This window comes from Carassius gibelio, chromosome B1 (assembly GCF_023724105.1).
Source record: "Carassius gibelio isolate Cgi1373 ecotype wild population from Czech Republic chromosome B1, carGib1.2-hapl.c, whole genome shotgun sequence".
Classification (NCBI taxonomy): domain Eukaryota; kingdom Metazoa; phylum Chordata; class Actinopteri; order Cypriniformes; family Cyprinidae; genus Carassius; species Carassius gibelio.
Window position 1 is genome coordinate 24384653 of NC_068396.1, and position 26128 is coordinate 24410780.

The following is a 26128-nucleotide window of genomic DNA, read 5'->3' on the forward strand; positions in this document are numbered from 1 at the left end:
GCAGGCTGGCTGGAGGTGGGCGTGGGAGCGCTGGGCTGGGCTGTCCTTTGAGGCATCACCCTTGACTGGAACAAATCCCACCGACCCCCTGCCAAACATCCGGATTCATATGCCACGAAGGGCACATTACGTTGCAAGGCACTGCGGGGATGGGAGAAGAAGGGAATGGTGGGTGGGAATGGGGCAAGGGGAGCGAGAAGCAGCGCAAAGACGATTCTGGACAGTGCATGCGTAACGACCAACACACATATGAGTTTAAGCAAGGTGCACTGCGATGAAAGGATGGAGCGGTGAAGGAAGGGAGGGAGAAAAGGGTATTGTGGAGGGAGAGTGGGAGGGAGGGAGGGAGAGAGAGAGAGAGAGAGAGAGAGAGAAAGGCCTGCCTGTCCAACAATAGCCCAATTTAGCACGGCAGCCCCTCGGACAAGTCCGCTGAAAAACAAAAGGCCTGCCAGGGAAAGGGAAAAAAAGAATAAAGGAGAGTACGGCCTCTGAGGAGACCTCGAAGGTTTGGTGATCTCAGTCCGCAGACAAGCCCATGTCAGCCTCCCTCCTCTCCAGCTCTGCCACTAGCCTCCGTCGAAAACGACGCCACTCACGAGGGGAGGGCAGAAAAACCGCGACAAGGGGAAAGGTGGAAAAATGGAAACTGCAGATGCGGAAGAAAGGTCCTCCTCTTTTGTTCCGTAATTCCACAGTGAAGGAGGATGACGGCTGCAAGGCTACATGCAAATTCACGCGACTACATCTTGTCTCTGAGGCTCCCTCCTCTTTCAATGCTGATGCCGTCGCTGCTGCTGCTGCTGCTAACACTGCTGCTGCCAGCACCTTATGAAAGGGGTGTGTGTGTGAGTGTATGTGTGAGTGAGGGGGGAGGCAGGAGAGCAGCAGAGCAAGCGATTGAGTGTGTGAGCGCGCGGCAGAGGCTGTACGTGAACGTGCATGTTTCAGAGTGTGACTGAGAGTGAGTTAGTGTGGATGGAAAAGAAAGATGGGGGAAAGGGGAAATAATATCAGCGTTCATAAAGGAAATCAAAGAAGTAATTGAAAACACGTGTTTCTTCTCCATCTTCCCCATGACCTGCTTTAGTTCTACACTAATTTTACAAGAGTATTTGTCATATTTAACGCTAACTTTATAAGCAAATTCAAGGCTAAAGCACAATATTTTAATTTCTGACCGAATAAAGAAAATTTAAAAAAAATCATAACCACTGCTTTCATCAGCAAGTGTATTTATTTATATTTAGACATTTATATCAACAGTAAAGAAATTAAAGGGATACTCTACCAAAAAAATATGCCATACTGTCTGAGATAAATATAAATTGCATTCTTTTGTGAACACAGAGATATTTAAAATAATCAATCTCCTGGTGTGACAAAATGTTAACCTATACATTATATTTTAAAGCTCTTTTTTAAAATCTAAAATTTTTACATATGCCATGTCATGCCATAGCATCAGTTAAACTATCATCCAACAATGGACAAAACTGTTGTTGTTTTTTTCTCTAACCTATGGTTATTTAATAATAAATGCTGCCGTGTAATTAGCCTCCTGACTAAGAATTTAAAGTATTTAGGGGAAGCATTTAAATAATCCTGTGAATGCACTTAAAGAATATAGAATCGAATCGTTATAATCAAATCTAATCTAAATTAAATTGTGAATTGAATTTAATCTAATTGAATCGTTATAAATTAGCAAAAATCGTTCTTGAATTGAATCGAAAACTTATGAATCATGAACCGAATCTAATCGCTGTCAACCCAAAGATTCGATATATCGTTTCAGTATCGATATCACGATGTGCACATCGCAGGATGTGTGATTTTCAGTATACTCATCGTTTTTGCGATGTCACCCATGCCGTCTACACTGGAAGTGGACGCAACAAAGCGATCGTTGCAGATCCTTTGAACTTTGTGTCACTACGTCATAAAAAGAATGAGGTATTTACTCTCTGGGATTTGTAGTGTCGTGCTACATCCAGTGTACACAGCATCACTGATTATAATGGATTCTATTGTATTTTGTTGCATCACACCACTGTCTACCATCCAGTGTAGACACGACGAGAGCCATGCAGATGCATCTGAACACTGAAATCCATTCGCGACAGTTGCTAATGGCTTAGGTGAAGGTGAACAATTGATAAAGAAAATGGATAGTATTACAGCAGTTTAATGTTCCTAAGACTTTCTGTGTCAGAGAAAAATCCCTTTTATAGCTTTAACACAGATTTACTCGATTTAATATGGTGAAGACTATGCAGTGTTATTTTACATTTGATTATTCAACCAGTATACCTGAATACTGTTAGACTTACAAGAAAAATATAAAGCACGGTTTAATTTATATCTTTGTTCTATTATATTTATCTATGTTTGTAATTTGTTTATTTTTCTATGTTGATTTACTCACCTATAAAATCACCCCAATCATTAAAAAAAATAGAGCTTTCAAGTCATCTGGTGTTTTTTTTTTTATCTCACAATATATAGACCTATCACAGAAATAATAATTATCGCTATATCGAGTTTTTTCTAATATTGTGCTGTCCTAATATATATATATATATAGCATGTTGTGAAAATGCCTTCCATACCACTTTTCGATCAAGTTTCACAACACGCTTACATCACACTTCACGATGTGCCAACATTTACAACAATTGTCCATTGGTCGGAAGTGATGGTTTATAGTGGAACAGGTTTTTTTATTTTATTTTTTTTACATATTTTCATTTCAGAAGAAACTGATTAATCTGGGGTTGTATGGATCATCGTGTTTATTTTGTGTGGTTTTTGAAGCCTCAGCTTTGAGGTACCGACCCACTTAATAAGATGGATTTGGTTTTTTTTTTGCTTTTTTTTCACAGAAGAACAAATGTTATACACATCTGAGACAGGATGGGGCAGTAGCATAGCCACGAGGGGAATCTCCCCTGCCTACATGTAATATAGAATGGCCTCCTCATTTAAAGATGGGCCCCCAAAATTTAAATTCTGAATAACTGGCATGAGGGGGACCAAATGATGTGAGAATTGTTTATGGTTGGGCTAAGTGTCCAGACTAGATGGAGAGAGCTGAATGACTAAATAGCCTTGCTGAACATAATAAATAAGTTATGACACACTCAGTAAAGTGTTCCAGTTCCAGTTGCGGTTCCACCTCATGGTTCTTGTTCAGATTCCGGTTCTATTAAAATCATTAAACAACTATTAAAAAAATAGTGGCAAGGACGAATGCACAATACTCAACTACTCAATGCTCAATACTGTCAATTTAAGTGAACTATTATTATGTTTATTACTATTTTACCTTCATTGAATGTAGTGTTGTTGGAAGGTAGTAAGTAATGTTGTGTAATGCTAGTCCATCAATCAGCATGTGCTTCAAAGTTTATGTTTTTTAGACTATCAATAACATTTTGCAAATAGTCCCTTGAGGACTAAGACACTTGTTCATCTCCCTAATTTAATGAACTATGAACAGTTATACTTTTAACCATGTATATACACTCTCCATAAAGCTCCTATTTTACAAATAATAATGCAGTTAGGAGATGCTGTGATGCAATGAGTGATTTCCACATTTAAAATGCATGAAAATAAATATTTTCTATCACTTTGTTTATGACTTTTGAAATTACCTGTACACTAAATAATCTATCCCTCATACTTACATTACAATAGCAGTCTATTTATTTAGTGGTCCAAGTTGAAGTCAGTATTTCTATTAATAACAATATGGGACAAATATAATGTTATTTAGTGGCGGCAGGTGCTACGTGCTGCCGGTATATGTACAGTCAGACACAGGCACAGTTATCAAAGGCGCGAGTGCGCATACAGTCGTGTTCGACAGTTAAAGACACGATGCGCTCAGGATTATCGAGGTAGGGCGGCGTTTCTGTTGTTCGGTTTGTGACATCCTTTACGGGAAACGCCGAATCATCAGAACAACGGCACAAGGCTGCTCACAGCGCTTGGTCACGTGTCATATCAGAACTATTTTCTGAACTGAAACTTAGAAATTGCTCACGGTTCATAACTGGTTCTCGGTTCCCAACCCTACTTGATACTGTCCCATAGACTGCCAAGTTAATTTAAGAAAAACACTGTCAAGGTCCAAGGATGCACAGTTTCTATGTGTATTTAGCTTTGATTTGAAAGAAAACAGCACATCCTTGTAGCGCAGCTAACACAGAAGGGTGTAAGCAGTTTGAGTAATGTGGAGAGACACAGAGGAAACTGTTGACAAAGACATTTTTGAATAAAGTCATTCTTTTTGTTTTCTTCGATTACAAAAAGTATTCTTGTTGCTTCATAATGACTACGTTTACATGCAGCCAATAACCCGTTCAAAACCGGGATATTAGCAATAACCCGGTCACGCACGGCCATGTAATCACCGGCAAAAACCCGGATATGCTCATATCCCGGTTTTTAAAAACCGGGATATTATACCTGGGGTACCCCTTTTCTAACCCGAATATTTGGTCTTGTAAACGCGTTTCGGCATATCCCCATCAAAATGTGTGTTCCGCGCATGTTCTTTCGCAAGGAATCTTGGTCTTTTGAGTCTTTGGATACAGGAAGAAGAATCGGAAATGACGCATATTGCGTATTACGTCCAGACGCTAACCGTGCGTCGCTGTTTACATCGGGATATTGGCGACTGATTACACATTCCATGTATACAGGAGTAACTCTCTGCTCACGCATGTAAACGGGTTATCCCGAATGTTTCAGAAACCCAAATAGTGACCTTAACCCGACCATAACCCGAATTTTAACAGCATGTAAACGTAGTCAATGTTACGGTTGAAACACTGATGCCAGATGGACTATTCTGTCAATACATTTCATACTTTTCTAGACCTTGACAGTGTTATTTACTTGGAAGTCTATGGGACAGTCTCAAGCCTCCCGGTTTTCATCCAAAATATCTTAAATTGTGTTCCGGAGACGAACAAAGCTTTTATGGGTTTGGAACAACATGGGGGTAAGTGTTTATTGACAAAATTTTCATTTTGGGGTGGAGTATCCCTTTAATACTTACTTGTGTAATTATAGCACTTTAAAATAAATTGTAACAAAAAATAATTAATCTACATGTAGCATGTCGTCTAATGGTGGCTGGCATACTGACATACAAAATTCAAAAATCTGAATAAGATTCCAATAATAATTGTACCTGAATGAAGAGGACTCACGATAGCAGTGGGCACCATGTCTGGGAGATGAAGTTTTTTGTTGATTTAAACCAAGATGAAGAGGAGGAGGTTAGAGGCCAACTAGGCATGACAAAACAGCAATGCATTCCCTTTAAGTTGCTCCCACCCCCTTTGCAATTAAAATGCGAGTGAATGTGACCACAACACAAACTCCCAGCAAGAAGGCGTTACAGAGGCTAAAGGCTAACAACAAGCAAGAGGGGGTGTGACACAACATGCTGTGACCATGACCTCTGTGACTCAGCTTTAAAAGTTGGAGGAACTCATTTTCCAGTAGAAAGAAGAGAAAGTGAGAAGACAGTAGGAAGCAAAACTCTGTATCTTAAACAAATGTAACAGGAGCTCAGAATCCATGTTTCCTGAGTTTCATCATATTTACTTTCATTTGTTTTGGAACTTAAGTTATCTAACAAAAAAAAAACTTATCCCTTATGTTAACTTTATAAATTGAATAAATTAATTACATATGTGTTTTGAAGTAGTAAAACATAAAAACCCAAAACATGCTCTTTGCTAACAATGAATAAATGGAGTAACTGCAAAAGCTGCAGGCCTTATATAGGTCAAAATAAAAACCATAATAGTTGATACAATGATTCTCATACAATGGAAGAAGCTATTTTGGAATTTCTAAACTTGCATATAACGTGCATACAAAGAAAAACCCATGAACAGTATACAGACACACATATTTCAGTAAGTAATAATGGCTAATGTTTCTAATGACAGATGATCACTTTTGTTTATTCTTTAATAATAATAATCTTTACATACCCTCTAGTGGTACAATTGTGCTACTGTGAGTCTCAGTTACAATAGTGGAACAAGTCACAACAAAACAATTAGTTAACAACAAATGACAAACATGACAAGTATTTCTGGTCAGATTGCTTATGTATTTAGTTTACCTACACTACCCTTCAGTAAGATTGTTTAATGTTTTTGAAAGATGTCTCTAATTTGAACCATGGCTGCATTGCTTTTATATAAAAAAAAAGAGTAAAAACAGTAATAATGTGAAATATTATTAAAATTTTAAATAATTGATTTCAATTTGTTTAATGTAATTCATTCCTGTGTTGACACATGATGCTTCAGAAATCACTTTAAAATGCTGATTTGCTGCATAAGAAACATTTTTTCTTACAGTCAATGTTAAAAACAGTTATGCTGCTTAATATTTCTATGGATGCTGTAATAAAAACAGGATCTGATAAGAAAGAAAGTTCAAAAGAGTAGCATTATTTTAAATTTTTTGATCTTGCTGGATACAAGTATTCATTTCCTGGTAGATTTTTTTATTATTATTATTAAACCCAAATGTTTGAATGCTGAGGTATGCATCTCATTAAATATTTTTTCTTGAATAAGCACATAATGATCATCAGTTCCATTATACATTATTAAACTTATATAATAATTTCATATTTTTAGTACATCTGATTTTTAGTATCTGATTTGACATTCATTTTATATATACTTTTCAATATTTAGTATTAGTGTCAATGCAATGTAAATAGCTTTCTCAATAAAACACTAAACATGTACAAAATACTCCACAAGTGCATCAGAAACTGTGAGAATAAATCTAAACACTGTGGCTAGCCGCAGGTTCAGATCAAGTACATTTGAGGAGAGAGGCCTTGTGCTATAACCTCTTCCTCACACTGTCCTATCGCTGTCTGCCTGCTCATCAGCTGAAATCACTAACTATCTGCTTGGCTGCGGATTGGAGGAGGGGAGATTGGATTAGAGAGAGAAGGTGAAGAAAAAAGAGTGAAGTTATAAGGGAGGGGGAAAGGCGAAGCTGCTCTGGTTCATTCATACAAAAAGGAATGGGGAAAAACACCAGCCATCTTATTTCTGAGCCGCAACAGCAGCCGTTACCATGGCGACGTTGCTTGATGAGCTCACAGGCTCTGCAGTAGGACATCTCTAAAAGGTGAATGGTGGAGATGCCACTGAAAATGTGGAGAGGGGCTAAGGAGGATTACTACGCTTTTTAAGAGGCATTTATATTATGAATATTATTACATATTATAATTATTATTACATATTATCTATCTATCTATCTATCTATCTGTCTATCTCTGTGTAAAAATATATGTGCACACACACACACACACACTTATCATCTGTCTATTGATTTTATTTTTAGATTTTATTCATACAAGCTAGCTTTGAAATAAATCAAAGATATCTTCATATATTTATACGCTGAACAAAATGATAAACGCAACACTTTTGTTTTTGCCCCCATTTTTCATGAGCTGGACACTTTTTCTATGGACACAAAAGGGCTATTTCTCTCAAATATTGTTCACAAATCTGTCTAAATCTGTGTTAGTGAGAACTTCTCCTTTGCCGAGATAATCCATCCACCTCACCAGTGTGGCATATCAAGATGCTGAAACAGCATGAATATTGCACAGGTGTGCCTTAGGCCGGCCACATTAAAAGGAGACTCTACAATGTGCAGGTCCGGGGGGGGTCCGAAAACCAGTGACTATCTGGTGTGACCATTGCCATTGAAGAGAAGTGGACCAACATTCCACAGGCCACAATCAACAACCTGATCAACTATGCGAAGGAGATGTGTTGCACTGCGTGAGGCAAATGGTGGTCACACCAGATACTCACTGGTTTTCGGACCCCCCAGTACAGTAAAACTGCCAATTTTAAAGTGGCATCTAGAATGTCCTGTGAGGTGGATGAATTATCTCGGCAAAGGAGAAGTGCTCACTAAAAAAGATTTAGACAGATTTGTGAACAATATTTGAGAGAAATAGGTCTTTTGTGTACAGAGAAAAAGTCTTAGATCTTTGAGTTCAGCTCATGAAAAAGGGGAAAAAAACTAAAGTGATGCATTTATCATTTTGTACAGTTTTTACAATAGTTACAATGGTTGCATTTCAAAACCAAGAAAGCAATTGTTAATAATTAATTCAAATGTTAATTTTAACAATTTATTTACTTTTAATTAAATAATAATATATTTGAATATGTATATTATGCCACTCACAAGACTACACTTCCTGATTTACTTTAAAACACCAGAAGGATGGAGCAGATGAAAATTATATTCCATGCCTCAAGATGGCAGCAATACATCAAATAGAGCAAATTTTCTTTGAAAAGTTCTGCTTTATTGTTGTTAGTCAATAAATAAGCCTCACATGAACGATGGAGCTAGAGTCCAGATAAATTCACATAAAACATGAAATTAGGTTTTTGGATCTTAGTTTCTACACAAAAAAAAATTGTTCTAAACAGTACCAGAAAAGGTTTCTCCAGCTTGTAACAATATCAAAATCCTTTTCAGTGCTAAACAGAACCCTTGTTATAAGGTTCCATAAAGAAGGGTGAAAGTGCTATGTACCTATAATTATTACCTTTAATAATATTTTTTTACCCCTTTGTCTGCCTGGTCTTACAATATTTTGAAGTCTCCATGTCTGTTGCAGCAGTGAAAAAAAAAGTCTAAGAAACCCACTTTACCCTCACAATATTTTGAGACCCAGACAGAAAAAAGTACTACACCAGATACATATAATGATACATAATATTTCTAAATGTGTAAATATTCAAGTAGAAAAAACATCATGTTTTTAATTACTACTGCTCTGCTAATCTTGAACAAAAATATTCAGTCACATTGACCCATAACAGATGAGATGCAACTATTTTAACATAATAAGAGGGTAGAATTTCTACATTTTTATATTTTTAGACTCTGACAAGCTACAAAATAAGTTTTCTGTTTTTAAATAATTTTCTTTGTTATTTTATTTTGTTATTATAATTTTTGTATCTTTGCGAATTGCATGCAAGTCAGTTAAAAAGCAGTTTCTAGATTTCAACACAACAGGACGGTTAAGGTCACATAACTTTAGATAAATGACAACAGGCCCAGTAGTACGAGAACAGGTTACACTTTAGCCCCTTTCACACTGCCATTCCGGCAAATACAGGGGTAAAGTGTTCTGGCAATTGTTCCCGGGTCGCTAGATTTTGCACTTTCACACTGCCAGTGATTACCCGGGATATGTGCGTGCTTTCACACACAACCCTTGAAGATACCGTTGTGATACCGTGACATCAGCGCGTGACGTGTAATGTACGAGTCGACAACGTTAGGCACGTTATACTTTCACTGAAGCAAGCAAACGATCTCTGCGTCAGCGCGGAAAGTGAGGAACTAACTCATCTCTGCTTCATTACAGTTTGCACATATTTTTGCACATAACGTTGATCTTCTTTCAAAACAGCCGGTAAAAGAGTCGCACGATAACGTGCGTCATCACTTCGACACGGCATTAGATCTGGCTTTTGTTCACACAGCGCTCGTCCCGGGTTGAACCCGGCAATGTTACTAGGTCCCCGACCCGGGATCAATGCCGGAATCAAACGTGTTTGCTTTCACACAGAAGTGAACGTCCGACGTGCAGTGTGAAAAGGGCTTTAGAAAGTCTTCTCATGTAAATTAATTCTTGTTCAAAAATTATAAGAAAAAAGTAATATACATTAATTAAAATAAAAATTGAGTAAAAAAGTTAGCGACACTAGTGTAAAGTCCATCTAAGTTGAAATTCTCTTAACAGAGAGCGACCTCAATTGTAGAGTTTTAAAAAGGCCTGAAAAGAAACAATTCACAAATGTCATCCCACCATTTTAATAGCAAATGAAACGACAAGCTTTGATTATAAATTGTTATATAGTGAACAAAAAAATAATGCATTAACTGTAAAGAAAAAATAAATAAATAATAAATTGTTAAAAAAGGGTAAAGTTGTAACAGAGCTTTTATTAAAGCTCCAAAACCTTCAACAGGGTGAAAAAGAAATACAACCAAAGGAGAATTTGGGTTTTTCCAATCAATGCTTTGTTTTCTGAATAGATTCACCAAGCCCTACTAAAAGATGATTCTAAATGTAAAGGAAAAACAAAGCCCTTCAGATTCAACACAGAAACCTACACCACAGTCTAGTGCTAAACAAGAGAAACTCTTCCAGTGTATTACAAATATTTAACATTCAGATGTAAGCAGATTCTTACACATCATTCTCCTGGACTGAAAGGAAGCTAATAATGTTAAAAAAAATAGAAGTCCATTAATAAAATAAGTTATTAGAAAGTTCCTCAGGACAGTGCAGTGGGAAAATAATCACAAATCATGATAATCTATAATTTCACAGGCAATAAAGGAAAGAGAGTTAATCAAACACTCACACAGCCAACACCAATGATAAAAAAAATCTTAATTCAATATTTGCACACAACAAGATCTTAAAAATGTACTCTTTGTTGGTCATGTCGGTTTCATGTGGTTTTGAAAAACTTAAAGAAAAGTTTCAAACAACTTTCAAGTAAAGCTTTTCAATTAAATAAAAATGCCATGTGGTGTAAAAATAAGTACAGGTGGTGTGCTTATGTTTTCAGAAGTTTCATTCTTTTATCTTCATTATGATTTTAGGACAAAATCAAGTATTTTAAGAACAGAAGTGACAAAAAACTGTCATTGACAATTTTACAGAGAACCTATATCCAAATATATACACTAAGATTGTGATCAAGTTTGCTAAAGAAAGTGTCAGAAATGACAATAATATGCAATGATATGATTCAGTATATAAATATATATTTTTGTACACCGCTCCATTAAAGCCAATAATCAGAGGAACAACCTGACAGAAGAGTTGCTGACTATTGTCTTTATCACAGTCATTTTTCCCTTTCAAAGCACTCTATAAATGTCAGAATAACATTTCAAGTGGGAACATGCCAGGTTGCAGGATCTCCACAGCCTGTCTTTCATTTAAGACTACAGCAGGTTTGACAATGGCACAGCTGTAAAATGCTTCTACTTGTGAACCCAAATTCATTTCAAAAGGCAAGAATGTAGCATTCAGAAGAAAGACATTTAAATCATGAATGAGCAAACAAATTAAATGACACAGATTTGTGCAGAAACCTCTCAGCCTTCTCAGTGTCTCTTCCGAGGCCTGATAAGAGCGTGTAAGATGGCAGTGAGTGAGACAACTCTCAGCAAGACTCTACCAAGGTGACAGATGAGTGAAGGTGAAGAGTGCAGGTTAGGCTCCAGGCTAAATGAGAGGGCTGCTCCGCAACTGATCACAGAGATCACTCACAGATCTCCTTACAGGCCAAAGATCAAAGCCACAGCTGGGCTTTCAACCGGAAAATTAATCAAAGTATATTTGCCCAAAGTGGAAGCTCAGATATGGCTATTTTAGGACCACATATGTTTCTCAGCACAAATTCATGCTGTTAAATGTCGAACGTCAAATTGTCAACTGTTGGATGAAAGAAGTAAGAGGCTATTTTCACTCTAATGTAATTAACAGTTTGACCTGTATAAATTGAATTAAATTAAATTATGTATATAATTATAAAACCACAGAAAAAGTTTCTAACAAGATGTGAGATTTATGCCCAAATTAAATGAAAGACAGATAAATGTTCTGCAGTGGAGGTACGGTAATCGCAAGTGATATATTATTTATGGATAATTGTGGATATTTACATTCTAATGGGGTTATTTGTCAAATTAAATGTTACATAAATAATTTTGTGTTCATAACAATAAATTGCTGTTAATAAATTCACTGTCACTGTAAAAAACTAGAATTTCTACCCCAAAAAAAGAAAAAAAAAGCTGACAACATTTCTGTTCATATTTCTGACGGTTATTTAAACTATTCCTAAAATGAATAAAAATTGCTTTCTTAAGGATGTGACACTAGACTGGAGTAATGATGCTGAACATTCAACTTTGATCACAGGAATAAATTACATTTAAAAATATTTTCAAGTAGAAAATAGTTATTTTAAATAGTAAAAACTTTTAAAACTTGTACTGTACTTTGGATCAAATAAATGCAGGCTTGGTGAACAGAAGAGACTTATTTAAAAACATTAAAAATCTTACTGTTCAAAAACTGTTGACTGGTAGGCTATAGATTACAGAAATGTTCTATTGTAATGTTTTATATTATATTGTAATGTGTGTGTGTGTATATATATATATATATATATATATATATATATATATATAATTTATGTCCCCCTCACTTCTGAAAAGATGGCTACGCCCCTGGTCAATACTGAGCATCAGCACATCTGCACTTGCATTAGGTTTTATGGGTGTTTTGTTTAAAGCCCTACAGGAGCGGTAGATTTACAATGAGGTGTTGAAAATGAACCGGCGTCCCAAACACCACATCAGTCAAATATGCAGTAAGACACCACAGAGAGAGCACAACTCAACATGACTTACTGCTGACCTCTCACACAGACATGCACAAAATGATTTACTCTCTGTGGATGATCAGGTGTTATCAACACACCTGATGACACATCTAACAAACTTCAACCCCTAAAGCGAACTAGGGAACAAGGAGCAAGTGTAGGCACAGAGAAGGTCAAAAAGATACAATTTAATTATACAGCACTTATTTAAGACATTTTTCATCAAACTTTTGAGTCTTTAAAAATCACCAACTGTATAGAGTCTTCAAAAATCACAGAATAAATGGTTAAAACTGCAGTTAAATACTCACAGACCTTGTAAAAAATAAACTTGAGGTCCTTCTGGAGACTGTGCAGAGCCGTAGGTGCTACACACAGCAGGAACATTTAACTGTGTCTGGTGTCTATCTTACTAACACTGCAATTGTTACCCTTAAAGAGGTATTTTAACCTGATTTAACCAATGACATTTAGTTTTGATTGTATTAATTCATGTGTTTGATTCAACATTTTTAAATAATTGAGTAATACAGCTTGCTCAAAAATAATATTATGACTTGAATAAAACCAATACATTTCTTTACATTTACAGGTACGTAAACATATTTGTTTGTTTAGATAGTTGCTGAAAATTACAATACGGATGCACTGACAGCATCTGAAATGTAAGCAGTAACTTTTATTTATGTACAACAGTTGATTACTTTATATCATAAATATAATTTTTATACTTTCATAGATATATTTAATATCCCTTAACTCTATCCACAAACATGTAACCACTTTTAATCAACATAAAAAATGAAACAGACAGAAATATGTACAATAACCAAAAAAATTTAGAAACAGTAAATGCAAATATATTTAAATATATTTAAATATATATTTGTTTGCAAATGGTAGACTACTGCGTCCCCTTGGAATTATAAGGTTCTATCTACACAGTCGAATGGAACACAAAAACTTAAAGAAGCTCAATATCTCAAAACTACTCGGAATGCAGATAGAACCTTATAATTCCAAGGGGACGACTGAGGAAGGAAATGAATATTGTTAAATGATTTGTAATTACAGATTACAGAAATACTGGTAACATTTTATTTTAAGGAGCCCTTGCTACACATTACATGTACTTAATATTATAATAGCACTTAATTATGCATAATTACATGCAAGTAACCCTAACACTAACCATCTAGTAAGTTTATGTATTTAATTAATATTACTCAGTACTTACAAGGACACCTTAAAATAAAGTATAACTTAATTATTTAGTATTGATGATGAAATCCTTTGGTTGAAGTGAGCTGGCACCAAAAGTAACACAAAACTCAAAAGAAAAAACTTTACCAGTTACCAGTTCAAAAAGATAATTTAGGATTTGCAATAATTTGTCTGTGGTTGTTCAATATTGTATGTTTTTCCAATGCAAATGTACATTTTATGCGCAACAGACATACAAATACAAAATACACATGAGATCGCATTAACTTGTATAACCTCGTTTTTTTGGTTTTAAAACAAACATTTTGCACCTTAATTTTAAGTTCTAAAACATTACAGCATATTGTCATTGTAATAAGGAGTTGATTTCTTATGATAATTGAAACGGGTATGACATATAGCCATAAAATCATGACACATTCTTGGTCCAACTGTCGAAAATATTTTGTCTGAAAAAGAAAGTTGACTATGAGCCTTGATGTCCACACATCCCTACATGATGCTGATTTGCTGATCCATAGGATTTCCCCCTCCATTCTCTCCTGCACTCCTCCCTTTCCTCCTATTGAAGACAAGGCTTCTAGGGCTTCCTGTCCCCCAGCCTTCCTTCCCATCTGTGCCAAAGCAGACCTGCCACCACATGCGTACACACAACCTCCAGGGACGTTGTCCCATCACAGTCCTTGTACATTTCCGCCCTGTGACAAGCTGATCTATGGACAGCCATCCACATTCCATTAACACAGTCCTGGCAGATGTTGAATGTGGAAAATTTTAAAAGAGGGATTCTCACTTTTCAGCAAAATGAGTACTATTCTGCAGACGCCTTGAGGAATCTCCTTAAGAGTGTGGTTACCAAAAATGCTCTAAGTGGTTTGTGTTTTGTGAAATCTAAAACTTCACGGCCTCTGGGCTACCTCCAAGTAATACAAAGACATGAGAGGTAGCCATCCCAATCTACCCAGAGTATAAATCTTCAGCCCGTTTCATCCTGAGGAAAATACGGGGTTTGAGGTACGCATCTCCAATTTCTAATAATTTGGAGGAAAAAAATGCTGGTTATGTTTTTCACACTTTGTAGAAATCTCTCCAAATCTAAGTTCTCCAAGTTAAAATAGTTATGTTTGCTACATGTAAAAAAAAAAAATTATAATAATAATAATAATAATAAATTTTAAAATCTTTTTTTTTAATCCATTAAAAAGCAGTATTATGACATAGCTGCCACTCTCATTAACATTTCCTTCATCTCTTATATTTTACTATTTTGACTGCATAAAATACATCTAAATATGTTTCAATTATGAGTGCAAAAATACCCAGGCTGTTTACTTCAAAAGCTTTGATATAAACTTGAGTCAAACTCCATTCCTTCAATTAAGTTTTACCAGACAGTCTTCAAAGGTTTGAGAAAAGGTTCCTCACTTAATGTGAGTTAATGTCACCCTTAGTAGATAAATCAATGAACACAAACAACATCCCCACCACTCACACAAACAGGTATGAACTCTACTTGACACTACTTGTTTGTCATGCTTATGATAATCATACACCTTACACCTTAGCGGCCTGTGCTATCTCAAGACATATTTAGCACTAACGGAAACTTTTGCCAACTGTCTAGATGGCAATGTCTGTTGGCAGGGGTGAAGTCTGGGTTATGCATCTAAAGAAACACATTCTAAACTTTTGAGTCTTCACTTTTGTTGGTCCTGTTTTATCGCATAGAAGGAAGAAACAACTCAAGGACAGAACATCTATAACCCTGCCAACATTTGGTTTCTGGAGATGCTGAATGTATAGTGCCAGCAAGTAAGAATTTTTAACATACCGGTAAGTTATAAAGGAGTTGTAAAAATTTGAATTTTTTATATAAAGTAAATAAAAAATAAATTTGAATTTTTTATATAAAGTAAATAAAAAATAAAATAATGCTTAATATAAGAACTTAATGGTCCAGAACCATGATTGAGCAAAGACAAACAGATTCTAAAATCAAATTTTAATCTTGCATTCTAGTTTATATAATATTGGGTACATAAAAAATAGGAACATAAATGTTTATGTGACATGATACACAAGCATAGAGTGACCATATATATTCTTTTTCCCGGACATGTTCTGGTCAGGATTTCTAAACTGTCTAAAATTCAGGTCAGGATTGCCCAACATGAGCAAGAAGATTTATTTAGGTTTAATGATTACATGACCATTTCAAATATTCTAATAACACCCCTTTTTAACATGGGTTAATGCTTCGTTTTTTAAATAAACGCAGAATTTTTCACATAATTTACCTTCACTCCACACTGTTCTGTCCCTTCTCCTATAAACAGGCTGATCATTCCCTGCCTTTATGAAGCCCCTCCCTCAGAAATACACAATGGGTTCAGATTTATTTGCTGGCTAAGTGTGTTGTGATTGGCTAAACCACCTCTAGTGCGCGTCTAAATGTCCCGCCCCTCACCTCAGTGTGCTCTGGTTGTATTGTAAACAATGGTGTCGTCTATATTACTTATCAATTTGAGCCCAGATGAGACCCAGAGAATATTAGTGAAGAGGATTGTGCGGAACCTGTGCAAGCATGGCTCTTAATGTTTTTTTTTGTTTTTTTTTATTTGTTTTTGTTGTCTCATAGTTTTAGATACAATAGGTGCGTTTACACGGACACTTTTTGTTTCCATCGGAATGAATTCATTCTGATTGCCGAATCCGAACGTAGTGTTTACATGAATGGTAAATAAAGTGATCGAGTTGATGTGCGCGTTTACATGTCACAAGCTTCTGATAGGATTTACTCTTTTTGACATGCGCACACTGCTTGAATATACAGTTTCCCACTGCTGTTATGGGAAAGCACACGTTATATTGATCTACTTCAGGTCCTAATTAGGTGACGACCAGCACATGAACTGTTGTGCTGCTTAACTTTACTTTAGTAAAAAAAAAAAAAAAAAAAAAAAAAAAAGTAGTAAAAGTGCCTCTTCCCGCACTCAAAACTAGACGTCTGTTGATGAGAGTCTTAAACGAGGACTGGTGGGACGTGGTCGTGTTCCACTTCACATACACTGAGTGAAAGGGGAAATTTATAATGACAGGACACTTATTTATGACACTTTATTCACCAGGAAGAACACCTCGTTCCGACTATCATTCATCATTACACTATTTCTACGTCAATGCGCATGCGCAGTACTTTCTAGTCTGAAAACGAACAAATCTCTTGAAAGAATCATAATGAATCAAAACAAGCGTATGTGCACAGTACCTATAACTGCGCTTTGCATTTTGCAAGATTGACATGCTAAATGGCCAACTGACCCGGTTTACTCTCATTAGGGCTCAAGCCCGAAGGGGCGAAGAGCCCTATTGTTCTTCTAAGGATTATTCTTGTTATTATTAGGGCTCAAGCCCGAAGGGGCGAAGAGCCCTATTGTTCTTCTAAGGATTATTCTTCTTATTATTATTTTTTTTATTTTTTATTAAACCTTCCGGGGGTTTTTAGGGGCCTTAACATGCTCAAAAACTCTTGAAAATTGGCACACACATTGGAATCTGCGGCCATCAGGACGCTGCAGAGGCTGGGACCCGGGCGTGGCACAGGGACTCTACAGCGCCCCCTGGAACACCTTCAGAAATCTTGAACCATAGCTCACACACACTTGCATGTATTTATATGAAACTCGGTACACTTATAGATCTCATTGAGCCGAACAACTTTCACACTTTATGTCATAGGCTCCGCCCAACAGGAAGTCAGCTATTCAGGGCTGTTTAAAAAAAGCATGCTCTGGAATTTGAAATACTCCTCTGAGGTTTTCAACCCGTTCGCCACGAAACTCGGTGAACATAATCTCAAGACATTGGGGATGAAAAATTGCGAGGGGATTTTTGATATCTTGAATGGTTTGCCCATGGCGAGGCGTGGAAATTATGGCGAGAAATGAGAAACAGGAAATGTCTAATAACATCCACATACATTGCCTGAGTTTGATCAAACTTCATTGGTTTGTTCGTTGTATGATACCGATCGTATATATGTGACTATTAAGAGTCAACGTTATAGCGCCACCAACTGGCAGCAGGAAGTGTGTCATTTTCAAAATGCTTTGAATTCAGCATCTTATTTTTACTCGATTTGCTGGAAACTTCATCAGAATAATGACAAAACACGGCCGATGAAAATCTGTTGTGGGGATATTGATATCTAATATAGTGTTGCCATGGCAACGTGTCAAACTTGAATATTCTGTTATGGTGAGTTTGAGGCAGATAACAAGCTCAGATTTACATGAAAGTCAAAACACATATCGGTATTATTGATAGCTAGACAATGGCAAAAGCTTTTAAAAGGGCGTGAAGGAGGCACTCTATAGCGCCACCTTTTGTCAAAAGTGGGGGGGTTAGTTTTAGCTACAGACACCAAACTTGGTACATAAATTGTTCTAATCAAGTCGGACAACTTTCTAATTCACAGTGATAAGCTACGATCAACAGGAAGTCGGCTATTTTGATTTAGATGTGTATTTTTGAGATTTTACAGTTGTGAATTAATGCATACTCCTCACAGGGGACGTACACTATACACACCAAACTTTGTCTACATGAAGAAAAAACATTGTGGAACTTAAATTGCGAACGGATTTTGGTTAGCTTGAACGGTTTTGTCGTGGTGATTTTTTGAAATGACAGTAAAAAGGGAAACATTAATTGCCTTGTATGTTTAAATTGCAGCTTCCAAACACTTCAAAGCATTTTTTCATACAAAGATCAAATCATTCTGAGGAAATATGCATAGTTTCACGACTTTACAACACTGTATGGATAACAGAAAATTAAAAAACTGTCAGACTTCTCAACTGACATGATCTCACTCTGGCCACTCTGTCTGTGTGAGGAAAGGGAGGGGGAGAGGGAGGGGGAGTGTGAGAGGGTTGGTGACTGTGAATGTTTGGTGACTGACAGTGTGTGTGGATTGTAGGGAGGGGCTGTCTGGCAGAGAGAGAGAGAGAGAGACCTAATCATCCCTTTAATAATCAGGAAAAAAAAATCTGTATTTTAAATTGTTATTGTTTTTGTTGTTGCTAATGCTGGTGTTTTTTTCCTTTCATTACAGGTTAAGAAATCTCTTAGGCCTTATCCTTTTCTGACAGTTTTAGGGATTTAAAAACATCCTAAGAATCCTTATTTGTGCTGCAAATAATAATTTCAAACTCATTTGATACTGACCTATGACAACCTGTGACGTGACATGACATTTATTAATCTCATGGATGTAACAGTAAAACTCTTCAACTGACAGATAAAGCTGCAATGCAAGCAAAACTATTTCACAAATGCTTATAGGTCATTAAAATCATTACAAAACACTAATAAATTATTTAAGGATTTGGTAACACTGTAAAATAATGTCTAATTTGTTAACATTAGTAAATGCATTGGTAACACTTTAAAATAACTGCACTCATTAGCTAAGCATTAGTAAATAGTTCATGATTTTAAAGCCTTTTCCCTTAATAATAGTCATTATTAAGCAGTAATACATCTATAAATAAATTGTTCTTGGTTTAAAAGCACATATATTACAAAATAGATTAAAGTCTCAGTTGTCTTATAAAATAAATGAATAAACACAACCCAGTTTGATTCAGAATTCAGAAATATTTATTTCAAGATGCAATAAAAGGAAACTGTACACTTGAATAGCTTTTGAGCGATTCTTGAAGGATTAGCATCACCTCCTCTTGTACGATGGTTTGAGGAATATATCTTCCAGATAGTACTGCCGCTCCCTTTATGCAGAGTATGCAGTCTTCGTAGGGCACCAACTCCCAGACGGGGCACCATCCCAGTTGCTCAAAAAAACAAAAAAAAAAACAAAACAAAAAACAAACATGCGCCATTCTCCCATCTGTGCTCGCGACCGCTCACACCTCATGTTTGCGGCTGAATGTTCATAATTGATGGATGGACATCTATGCCTGGGTATAGGACATCAGCAATCCGGCACAGAGAAAAGAAAACTAAAGAAGAAAAAAAAACAGGCATAAAGTTGTCTTGACATTGGACATTCGAGAGTCTCAAATTTAGGGCTGGTCTCTAAAGTTACATTTGATATTGTTATACACTTTTCTAACGTCAGTAGCATTTGAAGAGAATGACTTACAGTCATAAAAACAACGGCAATTGTTCATCTAGGTGACAGCTATAATGCACTATTAATTTGAAAGTTTGATATTTATTACAACAAACTGTAAGTCATATGTAAATTATGCTACTTTTTCACATGGGCTCAAATGCAAATTTGAAGCTCAATAGCATTTGAGAAGAAAGACTTGCAGTCACAAAACAATTGTAATGTGTTCATATAGGTGTCAGCTATAATTCACACCTTATACATTTTTTATAAATATAAAAATAAAGTGTTACTAAAGTTATATATATTGTTCTGTGTCTGTGATTTCAAAGTCTAGATTGCTCGGATTAACCCTTTAACTGCCGCATCCCTTAAAACTTGATTGTCAGAGGGTTACTGTAAATGCTTATGCCCGCTGGGCACAGTTTTCCCGATGCCACCGGGGTGGCGTTGTACTGATGGCTTGAGCCCGACATCGCTGCTTGCAGCTATATTTATTATTATTATTTTTATTTTTTATTAAACCTTCCGGGGGTTTTTGGGGGCCTTAACATGCTCAAAAACTCTTGAAAATTGGCACACACATTGGAATCTGCGGCCATCAGGACGCCGCAGAGGCTGGGACCCGGGCGTGGCACAGGGGCTCTACAGCGCCCCCTGGAACACAGTCAGAAATCTTGAACCATAGCTCACACACACTTGCATGTATTTATATGAAACTCAGTAGACTTATAGATCTCATTGAGCTGAACAACTTTCACACTTTATGTCATAGGCTCCGCCCAACAGGAAATCAGCTATTCAGGGCTGTTTAAAAAAAGCATGCTCTGGAATTTGAAATACTCCTCTGAGGTTTTCAACCCGTTCGCCACGAAACTCGGTGAACATGATCTCAAGACATTGAGGATGAAAAATTGCGAGGGGATTTTTGATATCTCGAACGGTTTGCCCGTGGCGAGGCGTGGAACTTATGGCGAGAAATGAGAAATAGGAAATGTCTAATAACATCCACATACATTTCCTGAATTTGATCAAACTTCATGGGTTTGTTCGTTGTATGATACCGATTGTATATATGTGACTATTAAGAGTCAACGTTATAGCGCCACCAACTGGCAGCAGGAAGTGTGTCATTTTCCAAATGCTTTGAATTCAGCATCTTATTTTTACTCGATTTGCTTAAAACTTCATCAGAATAATGACAAAACACGGCCGATGAAAATCTGTTGTGGGGATATTGATATCTGATATAGTGTTGCCATGGCAACGTGTCAAACTTGAATATTCTGTTATGGTGATTTTGAGGCAGATAACAACCTCAGATTTACATGAAACTCAAAACACATATCAGTATTAGTGATAGCTAGACAATGGCAAAAGCTTTTAAAAGGGCGTGAATGAGGCACTCTATAGCGCCACCTTTTGTCAAAAGTGGGGGGGTTAGTTTTAGCTACAGACACCAAACTTGGTACATAAATTGTTCTTATCAAGACGGACAACTTTCTAATTCACAGTTATCAGCTACGACCAACAGGAAGTCGGCTATTTTGATTTTAATGTGTATTTTTTGAGATTTTACAGTTGTGAATTAATGAATACTCCTCACAGGGGAAGTACACTATACACACCAAACTTTGTCTACATGAAGAAAAAACATCGAGGAACTTAAATTGCGAACAGATTTTGGTTAGCTTGAACGGTTTTGTCGTGGTGATTTTTTGAAATGACAGTAAAAAAGGGAAACATTAATTGTCTTGTATTTTTAAATTGCAGCTTCCAAACACTTCAAAGCATTTTTTCATACAGATATCAAATAATTCTGAGGAAATATGCATAGTTTCACGACTTTACAACACTGTATGGGTAAAAGAAAATGTGAAAACTGTCAGACTTCTCAACTGACATGATCTCACTCTGGCCACTCTGTCTGTGTGAGGAAAGGGAGGGGGAGAGGGAGGGGGAGTGTGAGGGGGTTGGTGACTGTGAATTTTTGGTGACTGACAGTGTGTGTGGACTGTAGGGAGGGGCTGTCTGGCAGAGAGAGAGAGAGAGAGAGAGAGACCTTATCATCCCTTTAATAATCAGGAAAAAAATATCTGTATTTTAAATTGTTATTGTTTTTGTTGTTGCTAATGGTGGCGTTTTTTTCCTTTCATTACAGGTTAAGAAATCTCTTAGGCCTTATCCTTTTCTGGCAGTTTTAGGGATTTAAAAACATCCTAAGAATCCTTATTTATGCTGCAAATAATAATTTAAAACTCATTTGATACTGACCTATGACAAACTGTGACGTGACATGACATTTATTAATCTCATGGATGTAACAGTAAAACTCTTAAACTGACAGATAAAGCTGCAATGCAAGCAAAACTATTTCACAAATGCTTATAGGTTATTAAAATCATTACAAAACACTAATAAATTATTTAAGGATTTGGTAACACTGTAAAATAATGTCTAATTTGTTAACATTAGTAAATGCATTGGTAACACTTTATAATAATGGCACTCATTAGCTAAGCATTAGTAAATAGTTCATGATTATAAAGCCTTTTCGCTTAATAATAGTCATTATAAAGCAGTAATACATCTATAAATAAATTGTTCTTGGTTTAAAAGCACATATATTACAAAGGAGATTAAAGTCTCAGTTGTCTCATAAAATAAATAAATAAATAAACACAACCCAGTTTGATTCAGAATTCAGAAATATTTATTTCAAGATGCAATAAAAGGAAACTGTACACTTAAATAGCTTTTGAGCGATTCTTGAAGGACTAGCATCACCACTTCTTGTACGATGGTTTGAGGAATATATCTTCCAGATAGTACCGCCGCTCCCTATATGCAGAGTATGCAGTATTCGCAGGGCACCAAATCCCAGAAGGGGCACCATCCCAGTTGCTCAAAAAAAAAAAGAAAAAAAAGAAAAAAAACATGCGCCATTCTCCCATCCGCGCTCGTGACAGATCACACCACATGTTTGCGGCTGAATGTTCGTAATTGATGGATGGACATCTATGCCTGGGTATAGGACATCAGCAATCCGGCACAGAGAAAAGAAAACTAAAGAAAGAAAAAAAAAACAGGCATAAAGCTGTCTTGACATTGGACATTCGAGAGTCTCAAATTTAGGGACGGTCTCTAAAGTTACATGTGATATTGTTATACACTTTTCTAACGTCAGTAGCATTTGAAGAGAATGACTTACAAAAACAACTGTAATTGTTCATCTAGGTGACAGCTATAATGCACAATTAATTTGAATGTTTGATATTTATTACAACAAACTGTAAGTCATATGTAAATTATGCTACTATTTCACATGGGCTCAAATGCAAATTTGAAGCTCAATAGCATTTGAGAAGAAAGACTTGCAGTCACAAAACAATTGTAATGTGTTCATATAGGTGATGGCTATAATGCACACCTTATAAATTTTTTATAAATATAAAAATAATGTGTTACTAAAGTTATATATATTGTTCTGTGTATGTGATTTCAAAGTCTAGATTGGTCGGATTAACCCTTTAACTGCCGCATCCCTTAAAATTGTATTGTCAGAGGGTTACTGTAAATGCTTATGCCCGCTGGGCACAGTTTTCCTGATGCCACCGGGGTAGCGTTGCATTGATGGCTTGAGCCCGACATCGCTGCTTGCAGCTATATTTCAGTTTGTTCACGAACGAGATAAGCTATGTACCAGTTCATTTCATTCACGAACGACATGTATCCGTTCAATCAACTCGTTCGCAAACGACATGTGTGCCAGTTCAGTCATTTCGTTCACGAACATATCTCTAGATCTCGTTCAGACTCATATGAAATTCATATGATTTTTATGTGCACCCCTAGTTTTCTCTTCCTCGTCTCTAAAGCAGCACAACATGGCCTTGCCCCTTTTGTTGCATGTTCCCAGGTGTGGGGTTTATCTGGATTCGTGACATAATGAACCCAGGAAGTAACTCTAAGAGCTGTTTTTGTAGGCATTAAACTGCCAGAATTTTAAAGGCGTAAAACATTGATATAAAGGATAATAAGCAAAAATAATCCTTTCAAACGACATTAAATGCTTCGAATGTTGACTACATCAATTCCTACAACAGATGCTACATCGCAAAATCAAAATATCTGTTATCAAATTTTCTATAATAACAACATGTTGCCATTTATGAGCTGATGCTAAAGCAGGAATTGATAGTTTATCTTATATATATTTGTTTACAATCTAATAAACCAATAAAATAAAACAACAAACAAAACAATAAACTGATGAATTAAAGGGCTTTGTTAGATAATGAAATATAAAGGCCTAGGAAAAAAATGAAAAATACCCAGAGACTGAATGTTTCCTTTAAATGAATACAACAAACCACTGCATTCAAAATGAAGAATCAAACATTTTATGAGTTGGAATGTAGATCAGAGCCCATGTAAACTCAAAAACTCTCCAAATACAAGACATATCCCCACATTGCAAAACAAATCATTCAGTACCAGGTAGTGGAATGAGAAGAATTTCCCTGTGAGAGCTGATAGTGCAGTATGTACAGGTTTGTTTTATGTTTGCATTATGTGTGGAAGACAGCCCATTTCTTCACAGTCTCACCCTTGAAAATATCCTTTGTTTCCACAGCCTTGAACACGAACGAAGAGTCAAAACAACTAGCCTACGGGTGGAACATAAAATGCTTCACACACAAACTGATACATTTTATTTTCACTTTCTTGATACTAAATGATATTAAGACCTTTTTTAATATGTTGTTAAAGGTTATTACATTACAAATATTATTATAAAACAAGTTACAATTTATTAAATCAATGTTTTGAGGAAGCTAAAGAATAGGAACTTTACACAGGGATTACGCACATCTTTGTGTAACTTCATTTCTGTATGATGTATAATCCAGAGGAATGTTTTAACATTCAACCTATTTCTCTTTCAAGAAGATTTATGGGAGTGTTAGAGCAAAGAACCCGTCAGAATGGATGGTTTAAAAGTAATAGCAAGAGTGGCCTTGATCGTGTTGTTTTTACAATAAGAAAGCCCTCACCCTCATGAAATGTGTTTTTGCATGATATTAGGAAAGCATTGGATTTAATCTTGGGCTCTTGACCTCAAATTCAGAAGCAACTTCATAGAGCTTGCAGTTTTGCTTCATAGAACTTCATAGAACTGCAAGTTCCTCTTTTTCCCAAAGTAATCAAGTTCCTCATTTTCCCAAAGTAATCAAATTTTAAAAAAGGGAAAAAGTTTTTTTTCCAGTCATGGTTCTAGCAAACTGGTAGCTGGCATCTGGTGACTTTACCATACAACTGTAGCTATATTTTAGAATTCCTAACTGTATGTGTCGTTAAATAATAGAATATGGATATACCATGCTATTACAGATATTAAAATCTGTTGGAACGCCACATGGTGAAATCACAAGGGTTTCTCAAAAGTGGCCTCCTTAATTGTAGCCAATAACAGCATGCACAAATGTAGCACAATAATCAAATATGAAGACCAAATAGTTGGCCACTAAAACAATATGAATATAAAAAAATAATAAACTGCAACACAAAACACTCAGAAGTACAACAGTTCAATAAAAAGAAAAAAAAAATTAATGGTTCACTCAAGGAGGTCTTGGAATGGCACATCACAATAAATTAGAAACTACTAATTTTACTTATTAAAAATGCTTACCTCAAAGTATAAACAAAACATATAAACACAGTATGTGACCCTGGAATACAAAACCAGTCATAAGGGTCATTTCAAAACTGAGATGATATATGATAAATAAGCTTTCCATTGATGTATGGTTTATTAGGATAGGACAATATTTGGCTGAGATGCAACTATTTAAAATCTGGAATCTGAGGGTGCCAAAAAAATCGAAATATTGAGAAATTGTCTTTAAACTTGTCCAAATTAAGTTCTTAGCAATGCATATTACTAATCAAAAATTAAGTTTTAATGTCTACAGTAGGAAATTTACAAAATATCTTCATGGAACATGATCTTTACTTGACCAAAGAAAAATCTATAAGTTTGGCCCATACAGTGCATTTTTGGCTATTGCAACAAATATACCCCAGCGACTGTTTTTTTTTTTTGGTCCAGGGTCACATATAAAGTATGGCTTGCTAAATGTCAAGTTCAGCTTTTTGCTTTCCTCTTAAAATGCCCACTGTGCAGAGAATAAACCTCACCTCCTAAGACCCTTATACTAAATTTTCAGCATTTCCAATTTGCTAGTGC

The 26128-nt window shown here is 36.0% G+C and overlaps 1 protein-coding gene across 1 annotated transcript in view; it reads right to left on the reverse strand.

Annotated features, from left to right (window-relative positions):
• stox2a (storkhead box 2a) overlaps positions 1–26128 on the reverse strand; it is a 55322-nt gene that overhangs the window by 27668 nt on the left and 1526 nt on the right. The window lies entirely within an intron of this gene.